The 21,482-nt window shown below is 34.7% G+C and overlaps 1 protein-coding gene across 1 annotated transcript in view; it reads left to right on the top strand.

Moving 5' to 3' along the window:
* Nucleotides 1-21,482, top strand: part of GPC5 (glypican 5) — a 1,297,628-nt gene that overhangs the window by 152,364 nt on the left and 1,123,782 nt on the right. The gene's annotated exons all lie outside the window — the stretch shown is intronic.

The raw sequence follows: 21,482 nt of genomic DNA, 5'->3' as shown, positions 1-21,482 counted from the left end.
TATCTACTAAAAATTGAATCAATGAATACCCTGACAAAACAGAAAACACCAGGCCTAGATGGGTTCTCTGATGAATTCTACTGAACATTTAAGGAAGAAATACTGATTCTCTACAATATCTTTCAGAGGATAGAAGCAGAGGGAATACTTCCTAACTTATTCTAGGAGGCCAGCATCACCCTAATACCAAAACCAGACAAAGAAATTAAAAGGAAACTACAGACCAATATTTCTCATGAACACAGGTACAAAAATCCTCAACAAAATATTAACAAACTGGAAAGAAATAATAAATGTCTGAGGTGGTGGATACCCTAATTACCCTGATTTGCTTATTACACATCGTGTGACTGTATCAAAACATCACATGTACCATGTAAATATATACAACTATTATGTAACCATAGTAATTAAAAATAATTTTTTTAAAATTAGCAAATTGAATCCAACATTGTATAAAAAGAATTTTATGCTATGACTAAATGTGATTTATTCCAGGTATGCAAGGCTGGTTCACCATTTGAAAATCAATTAATAGGCCGGGCGCGGTGGCGCATGCCTGTAATCCTAGCCCTCTGGGAGTCCGAGGCAGGTGGATCACTCGAGGTCAGGAGTTCGAGACCAGACTGAGCGAGACCCCGTCTCTACTAAAAATAGAAATAAAAAAATTATCTGGACAACTAAAAATATATATAGAAAAAATTAGCCGGACATGGTGGTGCATGCCTGTAGTCCCAGCTATTTGGGAGGCTGAGGCAGTAGGATCGCTTAAGCCCAGGAGTTTGAGGTTGTTGTGAGCTAGACTGACACCACGGCACTCACTCTAGCCCGAGCAACAAAGTGAGACTCTGTCTCAAAAAAAAAAAAAAGAAAGAAAAGAAAAGAAATTAATATAATTTCTCACATGAACATGCTAGAAAAGAAGAGTCCTATGATCATCTCAATAAATGTAGGAAAAGCATTAACAAAAACCAACACCTATTCATGATAAAAATTCTCAATAAACTAGGAATAGAGTGGAACTTCCTCAACTTGGTAGAATAACTATAAAGAACGTATAGCTTACATCACTACTTAATGATGAGAAGATATAATAGAAGCTTTCCCAGTAAGATCAGGAACAAGGCAATTATATCCCCTCTCATCATACCTTTTCAACATGATACTGGAAGTTCTAGCTAATGCAATAAGACAATAAAAGGAAATAAAAGATATGCATCTTGGGACGGAAGAAACAGAACAGTTTTTGTCTGCAGATGACAGGATCATTTACGTAACAAATCCAAAAAAATCAACAGAAAACTCATGGAACTAAAAATCAACTACAGCAAGGTTGCAGGACATAAGGTTAACATACAAAGATCAAGTGCTTTTCTTTAGGCCAGCAATAAATGAATGGAATTTGAAATGAAAAAACAATACCATTTACATTAGCACCCCCAAAAGTGAAAGGCATAGGTGAAAATTTAACAAAATATGTATAGATATATATGAGAGAAACTACAAAACTCTGATGAAAGAAATAAAAGAACTACATAAATGGAGAGATACTCCATGTTCATGAATAGGAAGACTCAGTGTTGTCAAAATGAAGTCAATTCTTCCCAACTTGATCTGTAGATTCAGTGCAATCCCAATCAAAAATCCCCCAAAACATTTTTTGAATATTAACAAACTGATACCAAAGTTTATATGGACAGGCAAAAGAGCCAGAATAGTCAGCAAAATATTGAAGGAGAAGAACTAGGATGACTGACAGTACTTGGCCTCAAGACTTATTATAAGATACATTAATCAAGACAGTGTAATTTTAATATAAGAACAGACAAATAGATCAATGGAGTAGAACAGAGAACCTGGACATATACCCACATAAGTATAGTTAACTGATCTTTGATGAAGGAGCAAAGACAATACAATGGAGCAAAGATAATCTTTTCAACAAATGATGCTAGAATAACTGGACATACACATACAAAAAGAATGAATCTAGACACAGACCTTAAATTCTTGACAAAAATTAACTCAAAATGGATCACAGACCTACATGTAAAATGCAAAACTATGAAACTCCTAGAAGAGAACATGGGAGAAAATCTAGATGACCTTGGTGTTGATGACTTATTACTTACCACACTAAAGGCATACTTCATGAAAAACATAATTATTAAGCTGGAATTCATTAAAATTAAAAAAATCCTGCTCTGAGAAAGATAATTTCAAGAGAATGAGAAGACAAGCTACAGACTGGGAGAAAATCATTTTCAAAAGACACATATGAGAAAGGACTGTTATCCGAAATATAGGAAGAAATCTTAAAACTCTATAAGAACGCAAGAAGCCCATTAAAAATTGACCAAAGACCTTAATAAGCATTTCACAAAAGAAGATATACAAATAGAAAATAAGCATATGAAAATATGCTTGCCATCATATGTCACTGCAAATTCAAATAGCAGTGAGATACCACCACACATCTATTAGAATGGCCAAAATCCAGAACACTGATCACACCAAATGCTAGCAAGGATATAGAGCAACCAGAACTTTCATTAATTGCTGGTGGGAATGCAAAATGTTACAGCCACTGTAGTAGACATTTTGGCAGTTTGTTATAAAACCAAACTTACTCTAACCATACAGTCCAGCAATTATGCTCTTTGGTATTTACCTAAAGAAGTTGAAAACAAAAACTGAGAAGTAACCAAGATGTCCTTCTCTAGGTGAATAGATAAACTGTGGTACATTCAGACAAATAAAATTTTGAAAATAAATATTGGTACAATGGTTAAGGATGCATTTTCTCACTCATTGTTGATGTTCTTGTTGACAGGAAGTATAATGAAAAGAATACACACTCTAGTGTGAATGAGCACATTAGAATTGTAGTTCTCAAATGGTACAAAAGCAATTTATATAACCAAAACGTTTGTACCCCCATAATATTCTGAAATAAAAAAAGAGAAGAAAAAAAGAATTGTAGTTCTGCATTAGGGAGTAGGGTGGCCTTGAAAAAATTTCTTAATTTCTCTGAGATCTAGTTTTCTCATTCATGAATTGGGGTTAATAATAACTTCGTCTTGGGTTATTGCAAGTACTAAATGAAGTACCTGAACCAGAGCATTTCATGTAGTGCTTGCTACATGGTAAGTCATCAGGAAATAGTAATTCTTGGTGGGTGAGAATCATCTTTAAAATAAGTAGATTAATATTCAAGTCCTGTTGGCTGTGGTTCAGTGAAGGGAGTGTAAAATCTTTAGGACATCAGAGTAAAATTAAAAATTGTTCACAGTTGAAAAACTATTGTCATTATATTTATTGCCCAATCATCCATTGTATTTTTATAAAAAGTATAAAAGAATAAGGTAGGCATTGTGCTAGTCTCTGTTTAATATCTTCCAGAATAATGTAGACAAGGCAAAGTTTCACAGAGCATCCATACAATAGAATGAGAAGAGTTAAACAGCATATGTCATCAAAGCGACACTGTATGTGTAAATATTTGGAATAGTTTAATCTCATGGTATGCCAAGGATTGATGTGATAATTGAATGACACATATGCTAATTTGGGGAGTGGAGATTAAAGAAAAATGTACAATAAAATGGGAATAGCAAAGAATAGTGCTGGAAATTCTAGATTTACATATGGTAGAGTGGGAGCTAACCTTCATTTCTTTTCTGTTTTTCTGTTCATTCTGCAAAGACACGGAAAAAGTAGAATTTTTGAATTGGAATTAAATGATTTAATGAAAACATATTTGGTTCTTTTTTAACACTAGGAGAGAATGAACAGCATCTTTCGTGAAAAAATTATGGGCAAGGTGTGATGTTTCTTTTAGGTGATAGATATATTTTTGGTATGAAAGCTGTTTATATTGAAGAACACTATTAAAATTGTTTAAATTTCAATACTGGTTAATATATAGTAAACATTTATTTTACATGCTGATGAAAATGTTTTAGGCTAACTAAACCTAAAAGATCAAGACAAATATTAACAGAAAGTAATCTTGGGAAGTGAAATGGATTTCAGAGTCTAATTTTATTTTACTACAAAAAGTACACTTGATTATTTTGCTATTACTATCATTATGAACATTATTTGGATATTTTATTGCTACTATGTTTTATAATCAATATTTTCATTTTAGAGATGAGAGGAGTGTCAAGGAGGTTATTAATTGCCCAATGCTATGGCTGAAGTTTTATGCTATGTCCTTGATTCCTTGTTTTTTTTCCTAAATTGAATATTATTTGAAAAGCTTAGAAGTTTTTGGCATAGTTGTGTAGGGTAATAGACAGCTCTGTTAATAAACAGTCATTATGATTCTATCTAACATGTAAGGAATATTGTTATTTTATGGATTCTAACACACATTTTCTTCAAAATATTTTACCACCTCTGAAACCAAAATACATATTAAAATTGAGGCATTAGGTTAAATTTGATAGTGCACTGTAGTTTAGTTGGCAGCATTTTTCATTTTTAAATAGAACATAAAATGCTGAATGTTACATTGGTGGTGTCTTAGATTGGTATGGTGTCGCATGTGTGTCTTGATGGATAGATATAATCGATCTGGACAAAAAATATAAGGGGAATGTTGTAATCTGGATCAGGCTGTGTAAATGACTTTGAAGTAGATAACATTTTTCCTTATCTTTTCTTTTACTCTTACAAGGTTATGATGCAAATTAAAGCTCTAGTTCAGTTCAGCTACCATTACTTTTCGGCTTCATTTCTAAAAAGACTATGAAGACAGGTATATAGCTAAATTTTTTTTGGCAAGGCAGCAATAACATACTGCTTAGGTTAATTTTACCAAAGTTTAATTAATGTAAACATTTTGCAGACAGGGAACAGTGCACAAAATTTATATTCCTCCCTCTTTTATATTTTAAAAACACAATGCTTAGTAAATGGCTGTAGAACTGAACTCAATATAGCATGTGTCCTTAGGAATAAAAATGAGTCTTCTTGTCACCCTTTTGAATCTGTAGATGATGTAAATTGCTGTCAGAATTTCTGGAAGTTTTCTGATATGGTATAAGTTTGACTATGAAATTGATGGATTAATTTTTGCATTCTTTATTTGGTAAGGTATTATTTTACAGAAAGCTTTCAAATAATGTCAGAAGATTCAAAGTGTGATAAATATTTTGCATGTTCTTTTATTAAGTAAAAATTATGTATTTCTAATGATGCTGTTTAGCAATAATTATGTGCTCGCATTAAAAGAAAAATAACTCTCACAGAAACTGCAAAAGGAATAAAAAGCTTTCTTAATAACGTACAGCTGGGACCAGTCTAGTTTTAAACAACAGTGAATTAAGGAGTGTTTATTTAATTTAGCCAAAGAGATTAGAATGAATGAAATATGTAATAATCAAGTACAGTGATGTTATCATTTATTATAATAGGAATTTTATTGTTTTGAAACTTCAGATTCAAATGAGGTTTGGAACTCGGGATTCTTAAATATTCATTAAATTTCCCTCTACATTCAGATTTAATATAAACCATTTCTTTTTGTCCTAATTATTAGTCCCTTTTACCACTACTTTTTGTCTAGTAAACATATATTTAATCAAAATACAACTGGGCCTTCTTGCTTGCATCCTAAAGCTTGACAAAGAATTTAAAAAAACAAAAGAAAGACTTAAAAATTTTTTTTTGTGCTGAGTTTATTTACCTGCCAGGCAAAGAAACATGTGTATGTGTGTGCACACGTGGACACACATGTATAGACACACAAAGACACACTCAGACTCACGCACACACAGACACACACACACAGACATATACAGACACACACACACATATAGACTCACAGACACAGACATACACAGATACAGATACAGACACACAAACACAATCACACACATGGACTCACAAACACACAGGCACAGACATATGCTCCTACACATACACACAGACACACACTTGCGCAGACACACAGACACACACACACATATACCAGGGGAGCAATTTACTGAATAATTTGCTGTAGGGAAAAGTTAGGGGGTTTTAAGTGATAAAAAGGCAAAATTAGTGATGTGTATGCTAATTAAAGATTGAAAGTTTGCTCTCTACATAGGACAAATGAATCTGTAAGTCTGTACGTATTTGGTTAAAACAAATCCTATTGCTCAAAACAAACCTATTGTTCTGTCAGGAAAGAATCTTCTTTTAGGTCTGATGAGGGTCTGGTGTATTAGAGTCACCTCAAGTTCTGGGTCCTTTGATGACTTCAGTTTGTTAGAATCTGTCATAGGGAAGCACAGCATTCAGTTTTCATCTAACTTCTCATGGTGTTGAATTTAAAACAAACTCACATCCAGTTCTAAAAGGTCTTGAAAAATAAGTCATTGCTGAAATCTCTGAGGTGGCAGAGAAGAGACATGACGCACAAGCAGAAGCTCTAACAATCCTCTTCACTTCTCTTTTAGCTCATCTCCCACTTTCATATCTCCAAATGAGAAACAAATAAATAAACAGCAAAGCCTTAGCCCACACAGCCTCTTTCTTTAATTTAAGTGAAAGATAACCAAGGAAGAGACTCTTCCTTTTTTCTGATGGTCTCCTGCCATTTATTCTTTTTTATAATCAAACTTTGCATTTTGAGATAAGTATAGATCCACATGCAGTTGTAACTAAACAATACAGGCAGATCCTATGTACCCTTTACCCAGTTTCCCCCAATGGTAACATTTTACAAAAGTATTGAACAATATTGTGACCAGGATACTGACATTGATCCAACCAAGATACAGAATGTTTTCATCACAAGGATCCCTCACATTGCTCTTTTATATCCACACCCACCTCCCTTCTATCATCCCTGACCCCTTGCAACCACTAGTTGGTTCTCCACTTCAATCATTTTGTTGAAAATACTATATAAATGGAATCATACAGTATGTGACCATTTGGGATTGGCTTTTTTTTTTCTCAGAATAATTCCCTTGAGATTCATCTAAGTGATTGTATGTATCTATAGTTTATTCATTTCTATTAAGTAACATTCCATGGTTTGGTCATACCATAGTTTATTTAGCCATTCAGTAGTTGAAAAATACCTGAATTGTTTCCAGTTTTTTCTAGCAGAAATAAAGTTGCTATAAACATTGGTGTACAGGTTTTTGAGTGAACATAGTTTTCATTACCCTGGGATAAATACCCAAAAAAGTACAGTTGCTGGGTCTTATGATAATTGTGTATTTAGTTATATAAGAAAGTACCAAATTGTTTTTCAGAATAGTTGTACCATTTACATTTCCCCTGACAATATATGAGTGATTCACTTTCTCTGCATCCTTGCCAATCATTTCCTACTGTTAAAAATTTTCACTTTAGCTGTTCTGATAGTTGTGTACTGATAGCTCATTGCGATTTCAATTTGCATTTACCTTATGGCTAATGATATTGAATATCTTTTTCATGTACTTATTTCCCTGCTTTTAAAATACAAATTAACTTACCTCTTCTCTTTACTCTCCCTTTCATCCATTTTCCTGATCATCAAATCTACAATGCAGCCCTCATTTAGTTTGTGTCTGCCTCTGGTTCCTGAGAAGCTGCATAAAAAGGCCTCACTTATTGTCTCTGATGATGACTTCTGACCCAAAGAGGGCTGAAGTCCAGGGCTCTGTCTCCTGTCAGTCTCAGTTGTCAAGATGCCAGAGCAGAGTTAGATTCTAGCCAGAGAGTGTAGATTTTCTTGACTCCAGACCTCTATGGAATACTGCATTTAGGATTTGAAAAAGCACTGTTTATACCCAGTATCTCATAGAGCTCTCTTTTTTAAACCTTTTTCATTTGGTCTCCAAAACTGCTTGAATAAGAACATGGCAATAAGTAATCAGCTCAAGTAATAAATACACTGAAAAAAAAAAGATGTTCTTAGAAGGCAAGCATAATATGCAAAGAGGCATTTCTGTCTTTTACTAAACAGCCTTTTACATTACTTCTAGTACTTTAGCCCTTTAAAACACAGGCTCTACAGCTTCTCCTGATTGGAGTATGAATTCTATTGCTGACTTGAACTTTCCCCAAACCACTGGAAAAATCTGGGATTGAGGCAAGCTAGGTTTACTGCAGTAAGGGAGAACTATTTTGAGAGAGCCTTAGTAAAATCTTAGAACAGAGAAGTCAGCAGAGCACATTTTTCCAGTTTTAACCCATGGACTGGATGGTTTTAAGGTGAAGCTTACAGAGTAAGAAACTAGTTGGAGTATACAGAGCTTTTCTTTGAAAGCAATAACTTTGGGATTGGTGGATACTGAGAAGAGGTTTTATCGAAGCAGGTCTTAATGTATAAGCTATTATTACTCCGAATAAGTAACATGTTTGGTTGCTCACATCTTATCATCCAGGAGCAGGTAATTCCTGGAGCACACAACTAGTTTATTTTTGCTTGATCTCAGTATTAGTTAACTTAAAGATAGGAAACTATATTTGGTCCCAGTACTATTATTATAGAGAAAGGGAATTAATATGTTTTTGTTCTCACTACTTTAAATATGCATAAGGAGTAAATTGTACCTGTTCAAGTTGTAAATTTATTGCATTTCCGTTTCAAATCCAAACCATCTCTCATTGTCTGGCCTGTGATATTTGACCTGGACCATATGAACACTTGTACTTTGCCAGCTGGCATGACGTTAAGCATTGTTAGTAGAAGGTGCTGGAGGGGCACTGCAGGAAGGAGGGACTTCTGTTCTGGTTTCAGTGTGATTCTCTGTGCTTGCTCCTGTGGTGCATGCTTAGCATATGGGACATTCATTGACACTCATCTCCAGCAAGTGCAACACCATTGCAAGCAGATTCCTAATGAGCTTCTTGGCAACCCTTAAGCACAATTTCCTAGCAACATTCAGAGACTCTTGGAGGCCTCAGGGAGTTCTGCTGGTCTCCCAAAAAGTGGTTTTCTTCTCTCTCAGTAGCCCCGTGTCTAGCACCTCAGCAGACATTTTCATCCTCAAGAGGCCATGGCTGTTCTTTCTCCAATGAGGTCTCAATCTCAGTCATGGGGTTGGGGGGCCTTTCCAGATTTGTTCCTTTTTTGAGTGCCTTGTCTCAGCTTTGTATCATCTTCCTCTACCTACCCTTCCTATATGTTTTTAGAATTCTCTTTATTCTTTCACAGTTAATTTCTTGTTAATAATTCTTTATGTTGAACTCTTCCTGGTCAAACCTATTAGGCACTTGTTATACAGATTCACATACACAAACATATGCACATGCGCAGATAGACTGCCTGCTAATTTATATCCAAACACATAAAGAAAGAGTAATACTAAGAATTATGATTTGCCATTCTTTTTAGTAGCAATTTAAGAAAAATATTCTATATCAGATGCTAATACAAATCAGAAAATGAAAATGGTTTTGGATTTCCGTAAATATTTTTGATGCTGACATACATTCCATATCTTTGACATCTTTCAGTGTTAGCTATAATCAAGATTGCATATTTAATTAAATGAAACTATTAACACCTTCACAGATCTTTAAGCAGTACTCTAACTTATAAATAGAATGACTTAATTGCTATTCATTTCTTTAGTCATGATACACAGTAATTATAGGAAATTGACATAATGAGTAATATATGTAGATACACACACATTCTCTGATATGTGTATTATCGGGGTGGTACCAAACTGTATAATCCTTATTTCTGTTGACACCAGCAAAGATCTTTGCCTCCCTGCGATCAGCAGGCATTTCCCTTCCCTTGACCAATTCCCTCCTCAGTGCTGCTGCCTGCCTGGTCTCAGGAGTCTTCCAGAGTTTCAGCTGGATTTGTTCATCGTGACTAATGCTTAACGCCTCTGTACCCAGAGTTGGAAATGAATGTTTTGTCTCAGGTGTCCCACCCCGACCCCTGACAATTCCTTTTTTGGATCTCAACAAAGCTGCCTTGTTCTTCCTCATCAAGGAAGCTGGAAAAAGTTCCACACAGATGGATTTAAGAACCATTTAAATGAAAACACCCAATGCCTTCCTCACACTTAGTCCTCACTAACACTAAATGTGTCCTTTGGGTACTTTTTACCTTTGAGTGAATCCTGCCCCTCAGCCTGACCTTGCCATCATCTTCATGGGGATTTCTACTCTTAGGAAAAGATCCCATCTTTATCAACAGTATATTGTATTAATGAACTGTCAAATATGATCTATACCAGAACTTTTTACCTGGTGGATCATGACCTAATGATATGTCCTGAAGAGGTAGCAGTTATGCTAACATACTGATCCATTCAGCCCTTGGGATAACCTGGCAGGATGGTTATCCTGTATCTGGGTACAAACAGCTTTGTCTCTAATTCAATGTAAAAGGTTAGTACTGAATTCTTTAGAAGGCTTATACTTTCTACCGTTTCAAGTCACATCCCTGGGATACAGATAGATATGAATAATGTAGACAAAGATTTAGCAATCTAAGAAAATAATTGGCAGACATGAATGAATTTTAACATATTTGCAAAGCAATCTCATGAGCATGTAATCAGAATAGCGTGTGGTAGAATCAGTCACCTGCAGACTGTTTTCTAATCTCTGCCATCTTAATGGAATAGCAAATTTGCTTATAGGTATCCCTGTGATATGGGTGTAAATGGAGATAAATGATATATTTGAATTTTTTTCTAGGTATCAAATATGGGCTTTTGCATTCTAAAAATTATCAGGCATACTATTGATTTTTGTTTAGTCTTCCAGTGATTTGCTAGTCTTTCCAATATGTTGCCTTCAAATTATACTATATTTTAGCACAGATAAAATTGAAATATTCCTATTTTATAGGTTAAATGAAATACTTCGAGGTAGTAAACTGAAGGCTAATTTTTTTCTAGGTCATAGTCGGTTATGATTTTTAAATATTTTATATTTCAATGAAAAATTGGGGTTTATACTGCTTAAGCAATGGACAGTTGTCAGAGAAAGTTTTGAGTTGTTGACTTCATCAATTAGGATGCTTTGAACTTCAAGTGATAATAGGGTTGTTAATTAAAGTGGCATAAACAGGAGGAATATGTTATTTCATTATTATAGTCCAGAGTTAAATGGTGCCATGGTTATAAAAGAACCCAGTGCTTTCCTTATTTCTTCCCTACATTGCTTAGGATTGTGGGCTTTCTGGTCCCCACATGGGGGAAAAAAACAAAAGGCAAATTTCTTAACCATTTTCTGGAGATCTGATTAAGTAACTGAAGATCTAGGTGTTAGGTGTGCATGTAAGTGTTGAGAAAGCACCATGAATATTTCTGATGTGGATAAGCCTTACATACTTTTTTTTTTTTTTGAGACAAAGTCTCACTCTGTTGCCCTAGGTAGAGTGCAGTAGTGTCATTGTAGGTCACTGCAACCTGAAACTCCTGAGCTCAAAGGATCCTCCTGCCTCAGCCTCCTAAGTAGCTGGGACCACAGGCGCACACCACAACACCTGGCTAATAATTCTATTTTTAGTAGAGACAGGGTCTCACTTTTGCTCAGGCTGGTCTCGAACTCCTGGTCTCAACCTATCCTCCGGCCTTGGCCTCCCAGAGTGCTAGGATTATAGGCGTGAGCCACGGTGGCCGGCCCTTAGATACATTTTCGAGAAACATACTCATAGCAGACTAATTTTAAGAGAGGCAGAATGAATATTTACCTAAAACTTCACTTTAGTAGGAGGGAATTATATTTTAATGTATATGTTTTAGGGATTTAAGAAGTTTTTAATTTTGAAAGCTGATTAGTCAACCAACATACTGAGTAAATAAATAATCATCAAGATAAACAGTTTTGAGAGATTATATTACAAAATTAATTGAAATATTTTCCTTCCAATTCTTATATAGCAAAATAAAAATTGAAACATTTAGCAGTTCAGGAAATGAGAGGCATTTAGGAAATGGGAGGCAAATTCATTAGAGAACAGAATTTGTGAGTGTCTCTATTTTGGCTGTCTCCATTGGCTTCCATCATCATGCTTCTATTTTAGGCCTTGTCCTGTGTTAGGATCTTTCTCAGGGCCAGCCCTATCCTGTAAGTATTTGACTCTATCTTTATAGACTTATAAGTTCAAATTATCAGTATTAAAGTAATTTAAAGGAATCCTGCAAATTTCTTAATTTGGTCAGAATAGTTCAAGGTGGTATGTGTGAAGGAGGCTGTGTGTGTGCGCATGTGTGTGCCTGTGAGTATGTGTGTGTGGTGTAATGTGTTTTAAAAACAAATATTTTTATCTTTAGTTGCTCTTTACGCTCGGAATATTTTTAGGTCTTCTGTGTTGCTGGTTTAAAATGGATTTGTTAACTAAAAAGAAGATTGACATAGAGGTCAAAGGAAATAGCATTTATTTGGCAAACAAAGAATTGCAACTTGGGTACCCTGAATCAGGGCAGCCATGAACAGTGTCCTGTAAGGCAAATGCAGGAGAGGTTTTTTTGTTTGTTTGTTTATTTTTAAATAGAGGATTTCTGTAAAAAGTTTTTTTCTGAGGCAGTTCATTGGCTGGGAAGAAATCCTAAATGGAAAACCTGTTCTGATAGTTTGGTTCATTAGGGTACTACCAGCTGAGAGATGTTGAAGGCTGGTGGATACTGACATCAGCTGTTTATCCAAGTCTGTTGGAACATTCTGTAGTTTGAACTTTAGGATGTATGAGTGCAATCCCCTTGAAGTCTCCTGATTCTATTTTAGAAAACTTTAGCCTTAGTTACTTCATTTTCTTTCATTAGGTTATAATGCCTACGAATTCCTTGCTCCTCAAAGTGTGATCTGTAAGAAGCAGCAATGCCATGACCTGTGAACTTATTAGAAATGCAGAATCTCAGGCCTCATACAGAGCTACTCAATCAGAATCTGTATTACAACAAACCTCCAAGGGATGCGTGTACCCATTAAAGTCTGAGAAGCTGAACAAACCTATAAAATGTTTCCACAGATCAGCAGTTGCTTTTAATATAGGAGACAATCTTTATAAGGGCTCCTAAGATATGATCCTTAGTGGTATGCAGCTAGGTCTGTAGAAAGATTTACATGTGTGTGTGTGTGTGTGTGTGTGTATTTATATATTCCTGAGTCACATGTCATATTGCTAGGGGGAAAAAGTAGAGCTTCTATAGAATAATGGAATGAAGCTTTAGTTTTCTGCTGTGGTATGAAGATGGGCAATTTCTCAGAAGTTTCCAAATAGTTTGCCTTTAATATCCTACAGGTTTGTTAAAGATCAGTATAAATTAGAAAGGCCACCAGTGCTTATCTAGAAATCAATTTTACATAGCAAATCATGTACAATATTTTATCTCTTATTCAATGTAAGATATGTCCATGAAGTTTTATAACATAAAATATACATTGTAGCCTGGGCAACATAGCAAGACTGCATCTCTAAAACAAATTTTTTTTTTTTTAAATTAGCCAAGTGTGATGGCAAATGCCTATAGTGCTAGCTACTCAGGAGGCTGAGCTGAGGCGGGAGGATTGCTTGAGCCCAGGATTTGAGTCTGCAGTGAACTATGATCTACTGCACCCCAGCCTGGTAACCTATCTCTGAAACACACACACACACAGACACACACACACACACACACACAGACACACACACACACACAGACATTGAAAACTATATTAAAAATTAATGCAGATGAAAGCTGAGGCAGGATAGAAAGAAATTGAGCAGCAGACCAAAGACAGCTAAAATTATAGGATATAAAAGTATCACTACAAATTAGTACAGAAAAATATTTTGTTCAATAAATGGTATTGGGCCATCTGGCTAAACATTTATGAAAAACTATATTTTATAAATCTCATATTATGTCCAAGATGATTTCTAGGTCAGTATTTCTAAACTATTTTTATTTTTGGCCACAAGGAACCTTTATTAAAGGTTCATCCTAATTCATCCCTCCTTCCTGAAATTTTAATACCACAGATATACTGTATATATTTATATACTATGGCTTATATAGTATCATATATGGCTTAATATGTTTACATATATTTATGTACTATGGCTTTTCAGAAGTTCATTAATGATTTTAATATGTAACATTTTTGTACCTTCCCCACAACAATTTTACCCCATTGGGGATGGCATAGTCGTCAGTGAGAATACATGTTCAAGAATCTAGAAAAAGTAAATCTTTAAATGTAACAAAATCATTGCAATAGTTTAATGACGGTGTCCTTTCTAAAATTCATAGTGAAACATAATCCTTATTGTGGTGATATTAAGAGGTGGGGCCTTTGGGGAAGAGATTAAGTGAATGGATTAGTGCTTTATAAAATGGCTGGGGGACTAGCTTAGGCCCTTTGACTTCCACCTGCCACCATCTGAGGACGCCTAGATGGTGCCATCTGTGAGGAGTGGGTTCTCACCATACACTGAACTGGCTGGCACCTTGAACTTGGACTTCTCGATCTTTAGAAATGTGCAGAATAAATTTATGTTCTTTATAAATTATCCATTCTCAGGCATTTTGTTATAGCAGCACCAAGATTATAATGAAAGAATAAGATAAGAATTTAAGTGAATTTTTTATAATTTTAGGGTGATTAAATCTCTTCTAAGGAAAATGATAAAGAAAATGTTAAAAGATACTGATATATTAAACTACATATTTTAAAAACCTATCAAACTACAGAAATCATTATAAAGAAACATTTAGAATTGTGTCTATGTCCATCCTGACAAATAGACACCAGAAAGTTAACAGTGGTTATTTCTTATTGAGGATATGCATTTTAAAATTTTCATCCATGTGTTTTCTACCATGAGAATTACTGCAGGTCGAACATCCCAGATCCAAAAATCTGAAATCCAAACTACTGCTATATCTGAAACTTTTTGAGTGCTGACATGATGGTCAAAGGAAATAGTTATTGGAGCATTTCAGATGGCCAGGCGAGGTGGCTCACGCCTATAATTCTAGCACTCTGGGAGGCCGAGGCAGGAGGATTGCTTGAGCTCAGGAGTTTGAGACCAGCCTGAGCAAGAGCGAGACGCAGTCTTTACTAAAAAAATAGAAAGAAATTAACCGGACAACTGAAAAATATGGAAAAAATTAACCGGGCATGGTGGCACATGCCTGTAGTCCCAGCTACTCGGGAGGCTGAGGCAGGAGGATTGCTTGAGCCCATGAGTTTGAGGTTGCTGTGAGCTAGGCTCTAGCCCGGGCAACAGAGTGAGACTCTGTCTCAAAAAAAAAAAAAAAGGAAATAGTTATTGGAGCATTTCAGATTTTGAATTTTGGGATTTGTGATGGTCAACTGGTATATCTGAAAAGATCCAAAATCCAGAATACTTCTGTTCCCAGGAATTTTGGATAAAGATAACCTGTATCATAATCAGAAAACATTTAACATTTATAGCTTTTTTAAATGAAATATCTATGATTATTTTATTTAATACAACTTACTTATCTCACAAGGATCTTGTTATAATTTCTAATAGATATTTGAAAATATGTAATATGTTTTAGAGCAGTTACTCAAGCTCCTGTAGTTAGTAAATGTTAGAGGTTGAATTTGAACTTGAGAGTCTCTGACGTTAAAGTGTTTGAAATTCCTATAATGTATGATTTTTCTCTTTGCTACTTTTTAAAGCTTAGAGCCATCATTTGTGATTTCCAAATTCATTAACCACAATTTTGAAATTGTTTTGGTTTCATTTTGGATGTGGTTTGATCAGTGGAAGGGATGCGTGCACTTAATAAGGTTGGGACTCAGAATTCTGGGAGAGTCAAGTTTCTTACTCAAATTAAGTCTTAATTAGAAAAATGTATAACTGTCTAAGTAGTTTCCATTATATAATACATAGAGTCAATAACCTATTTTTAAAAACCACATAGCTCACCTCAGTGGTTACTTTCATTTTTCTAATTGATTCCTCAGTATTGGATCTCCCTGTCTAATACTTGAGTCTGAAAACAATATCCCAAATTCTCACTGTATTTAGCTTTATTTTTAAAGCTTCTGTTCTTTGCTTCACAAGCAAATATTTTATAAAATGTAGGTTATCCTTCTTGGATAGTAAGCCAGGGTTTACTTTATTAATACATCCAGAGTCAATGTCATCTTCTAATTAAAAGTTAGTATGTAGTATAAATATAAATAATGCCTTTCTTCTATACTTGGAGACAAACCTCTTTGATTTTAACTTTGTTAATTCCTTAAATTTTCTCAGAGGAATATTTTTTACAGTTTTTTCTGTTTAGTCCACTTCTGAGAAACAGGGAGAAAAAAGGGATATGATTATTAATAGAGAATATACTGCATTCTTTCACTTTTTGTATTTTCAAGCTTTTATCTTACCAAGTAAGGATGTCTCAAACCAACAAATAATTGCTACTGTTTTTACATACAAAATTTTATATATAAAAATATATTTTATACTATAAAGTAGAATATTAATAAAATAATCTTGGGTTAAAAGACAGTCCTTCCCAAGAAAAGACAGTTTGTAAACTTACACCAATAGAAGAGAAATTTTACTTCCCTTGTGCAACATGAGGTATAAATATTCAACCTGTTCTAATTCTTGTGGTATGCTTGTTTCCTACTCCATTTGTCAATCTGGGACTTATACTCACTCCCAATTATTTGTACAATTTTTGCCCCAAATCCATGGTCACAAAGGTTATATTAGTGAAAATTAAAGCAACTTTCAACACAACTTCACTCAATTTAAAACATCCTGACAGTACTGAGAGAAGTTGAGTAACAATGACCCCTGTTACTTCTTTGATTCTTCCATGATTTCCCTGACATTCTGGGAAGAGAGTGGGTGCTGGCAAGTTCTGTTGGCTGTAATGAGGTGGGCCAAGTTTTACACAATTCAGGTCCAGGGAAGCAAAATTTCGTCCCTCGTTTCCAAGGCAGAGCTGTCAAGAATTCATTTAAAAATGATAAAGTAGACTCAAAGACAGGGTCTTCTTTGTTGGCGTACTTATAAATTGGTGATGCAAGCACATTTATCTGGGTGATGTTTAATCTACTTAAGATAGCTACTTTTAAGTGTTTTGGTGTTGTGTATGTATACATGCAACTTGCTGAATACAGGTCATTTCTTGTGTAGTCATTAGAATAACTCAGGGAAGATGACTGCTGCCAAGAAATTTTTTTTTTTTTTTTTTTTGAGACAGAGTCTCGCTTTGTTGCCCAGGCTAGAGTGAGTGCCATGGCATCAGCCTAGCTCACAGCAACCTCAAACTCCTGGGCTTTAAGCGATCCTACTGCCTCAGCCTCCCGAGTAGCTGGGACTACAGGCATGCGCCACCATGCCCAGCTAATGTTTTCTATATAGATTTTTAGCTGTCCAAATCATTTCTTTCTATTTTTGGTAGAGATGGGGTCTCACTCTTGCTCAGGCTGGTCTCTAACTCCTGACCTCCAGTGATCAGAGTGCTAGGATTGCAGGCGTGAGCCACTGTGCCCGGCCAAGAGATTTTTTTTATCTTATTTTCGGATATCATGCATGCTACAAAGTAATGAAACTGAATACTTTTAGAGTTATTCACTATTTTCATTCAAAATGTATTTAATGAGTCATCACTATATGAAAGCCCAAGAGCTCAAAATGCAGCTTATATGCAATATAGCATTGACGCTCTTTACTTTCCAATATTTGAATCTGTTCAATTTTATATTGAAAAGTTTTTTTGGTAGCAGTATCTGATTAATTTCCTAATTATATATTTTACAAACATATTAAAATTAGTTTATATTCTTAGAGACTAGTCAATATAGATAATCTCCTAAATAGATAAATGTGGAGAGATGAAGTTAAAATGGACTCTGATGTGAAAGTGAGTGCTCTGGTAAAAATGAAAACTTGTCCCTTCTCAAAATTTTTTCATGTGTGTCTATATATATGTATATGTGTGTTTGTGTGTGCATCTATGTGTCTGTATATCCATTTCTAGTTTGTCATTGCATCCTGCTACTTGGTTTATCAGCTCTAGCAAATAGTTAAGGGCAGGGAACTGATATAAATTATCTCAAAAATTGCAGGAAAAATGACACTATCACCAACTATAAACAAGGGTAAATATTGATAATTGGTAATTATAACACAAATTTTAAAAGTCTAAAGGTCTATGTTCATCTGGTACAATCAGGACTAAATTTTAATTGGCCATTTTGTTTTCTGGAACTCATTGAACCAAGTAGCTAAGAATACAATGTTAGGAATATGGAGATTTTATTTCTAGTCTATCATGTACTGTGTAACTTTAGATAAATCACTTTAACTGTTTAATCTTTAGTTCCCAAAGTATAAAATTGATATTATTTAGTTCTAACATAGTTTGTAATTCTGAGTCCACGAGGTAGAATTAGATCAGAGTCAGATGCTTCAAGCAAGTACAAATATCAGAATCAGGTGACATATTAGCTGAAATCCTAGAGATATGGATGTTTTCTGGAGTTTGGGCCAACAAAGGACCAATAAGGCAAGCATTGATATTAAGAGTCTCTTTAGGAAGGAAGGAAGAATGAATATGCAATTAGAAAACAAGAGTCAATTTGTCTGTCAGAAATCAGGTAAAAAATATTAGAAAGTCATACAGATGCTGTCAACAGGAAGGACACTGTATATAACTGCCTAGTGTGTGCCAAGTACTGAGATGGTAATGACTCGACTTTATTTTTGCCTCTCAATTGCCATGAAACTAAAGGGATTTCTCCCAAAACATAAATTTTCTAATCCATGAAAGTTAAGTGATTTGCCCAATGTCACATTAAATTAGAATTTGGATTCTGGCCATGTTCTAATAGTTCTGACACTGAATAGATGCTACAGTGATTACCAAACCTACTTCAGCATTAGGGTTATGTAGGTACAGTTTAAAACTACAGATTGCTAGGCATCATCCTAGACTACTGGAATTGAAAATATGGGCATGATACCATGGAATCTGTTTTGCTACAAAACTCTCCAAAAAACTAACTAGTTTGAGAAAAATGGTGGTCCAAAGTCCATGCAGAAAAGAAAGAGAGCTGAGGAATAGCAACTACATGTCCTACAATCTATAATGCTTGATTATTGATGCAGTTTTCTACCACTTCTAAAGTTTTACTTCTATGAATATCCTATCTCAAATTTTATGACCTACTTTACTACGTTGAATTTGTTGCTGAATATTTAAATACTAAGAGAGTTTTAAAAAGTTCCATTTTCTTTTTTTCTTGGAATAAAACCTTCTAAATTACAGTATAAAATGGTCAAGTTTCTTAGTAAAATCACATTTATTGAAATAAATGAGATGTATACCCCACATGAATCAGATTGTGTTTGTTCCATGCATTGAAGTTTATTGCTAATTGACAGTTTGAAAAGTCCTGGTACTATCCATTTAAAGATAGGGCATATTGAAAATGCATTTTAAAAAGAGCCATTTGGAACTGGAAATTAGGGATGTTGAGAATAACAGATCTATACAAGAAAATATTACCCTTAACTATTATATAATCTTTTTTCTAAGGAGAACACACTGTTTTATATGCATGTTAAAATGTACCCAATGGCAGAATAATTTTACTGACTAGCTGTATGATGCTTAATTCAATAGCCTACAGCTTTTTGTTCCTCTATATATGTTAGTCATTTCTTAAAAAATTTTTTAGTTTTGATGAAATACAAGATATATGAGGCCAATTTGGTGGCTACAAAATCAGAAAGTTGTGACATTTTCTATTAATAATAATTTGAGTAATGGGGCTATTTTCTTTAAGAGTGTGCTTATAAGTAGTTATACATTTGAAAAACTGTTTTATATTATATCAATTATGTTTTTATTGCCTTCTAGTTGCCACATTACTTTCAGTACCGAAAAGTGTTCTGAAAGAATAAAGGGAATAACAACTGAAAAAGTATTAAATAAGATTATTTAGATGCTAATAATCCAATAATTTAGACCAAATTTATTTAGTATAAAAATTGATAATGTAAGAATATCAAAGAAATAGTAAGTAGAAATGTTCTGAATTATGTCAGTCAAAAGCAATGTAGGATGGTGGTTACCAGAGGAGTGGGGACATTGGGCAGATGTTGGTCAAAGAATGCAAAATTTTAGTCATACAGGAGGAATAAGTTCAAGACATCTATTGTACAACATGGTAACTATAGTTAATAACAATGTATTGTATTCATGAAAATTGCTGAGAGTAGATTTTAAGTGTTCTCATCATAAAATATGATTAAGTATTATGTGAGGTAATGCATATTTTAATTAGTTGGATTTAGCCTTTCCACAATGCATACCTATTTGAAAATATATTGTATACCATAAATATATACAATTTTACTTGTCAATTAAAAAAAATCAAATGAAACCACGTAGGCAAAGTCTGAGGCTAAAAAGATTGCAAAAAATAAAAGAAACGAACTAAAACTACTTAAAATAAGTAAATCGAAAAAAATATATACATTATATCAAGTCATGTTCCTAGTCATGTTCCTAGCAGGTAACAGCACTGAATGTTGGAATTTTTAAGGGAACATTTTGGTTTCCAAAGGTGTGTGCCAAATTACAGGAACCACACGATACATGAACACATGCAGAGATTAGCAGCATCAGGACGTACAGCTCTTTATGCATGGGAAAGAGATATGATGCAAGGGAAAGAGATATGTTCCTAGTGCCTGCTGAGAGAGCTGGAACAGTGGAAGGGGGCCCCTCCTGCCAGAAACTGTTATCTTAAAGGTATATGGCTAAGCCAGAATGTCACGGAAACAGAAATGTCTTGTCATTGCCTCCTGCTGGCCAAACTCAACCGGAAGCCACCAAATAAAAGAAAGTTGTACACGATCTGAATTCACATGTAGCTCATAATGTCACAGTTTGTAGATTCAGTTGATTGCTTACAGTTTTCAGCCTCTGATCCATCTGTAAAAAAATTGTTTTTTGTATGTGAAAAGGCAGACATATTTATATGTTTTCCTCCTTTGTGTCAGAATTTATGCTTAGATTCTATATTTAATGCCTTCTCTACTCCTTAGTCAATTTTGCATTGGGGCTCAACTTCCCAGGCTGTGTTCTCTCTAAAATATGGTGTGTAGAATCTTGGTTCTTCTTGTCTCCTTAGGGACCATACAGATTCTCCTGCCATAAATTGGCTGAAGGACTGGCTGATGTGGAGTTCTTTTTAGACACTTAGCTGTCAGATGGGGATTGTGGAAGTAGTTGGATCTTTGGGTAGTTAAACTTGGGCAACAGATGTGATTCATTTTCTCGCTATATATGTTGAAATGGTGCCAGTGAAGCTGAGCTCATCCAGTTAAAGGAGTACATAATGTCCTAGTGGGAAAAATTATTTGAATTATAAATTGGCCTTTCCACCACTACTCCACCCCCCACAGACTCTGCAGTGCCTTGGCTGCTTCTTAAAATGTTGTTGATTTAACGTTGAAAATATAGCTCTAAAATGGGCTTTTCCTGTCTTTTCCATAAACTCTTGACACCTTTGGCCCTTGTACTCGTGTT

Source organism: Lemur catta, chromosome 13 (genome assembly GCF_020740605.2).
Source record: "Lemur catta isolate mLemCat1 chromosome 13, mLemCat1.pri, whole genome shotgun sequence".
In the NCBI taxonomy this organism is placed as follows: Eukaryota; Metazoa; Chordata; class Mammalia; order Primates; family Lemuridae; genus Lemur; species Lemur catta.
The sequence above is the reverse complement of the archived record's forward strand: the minus strand, read 5'-3'. Positions and strand labels throughout refer to the sequence as shown.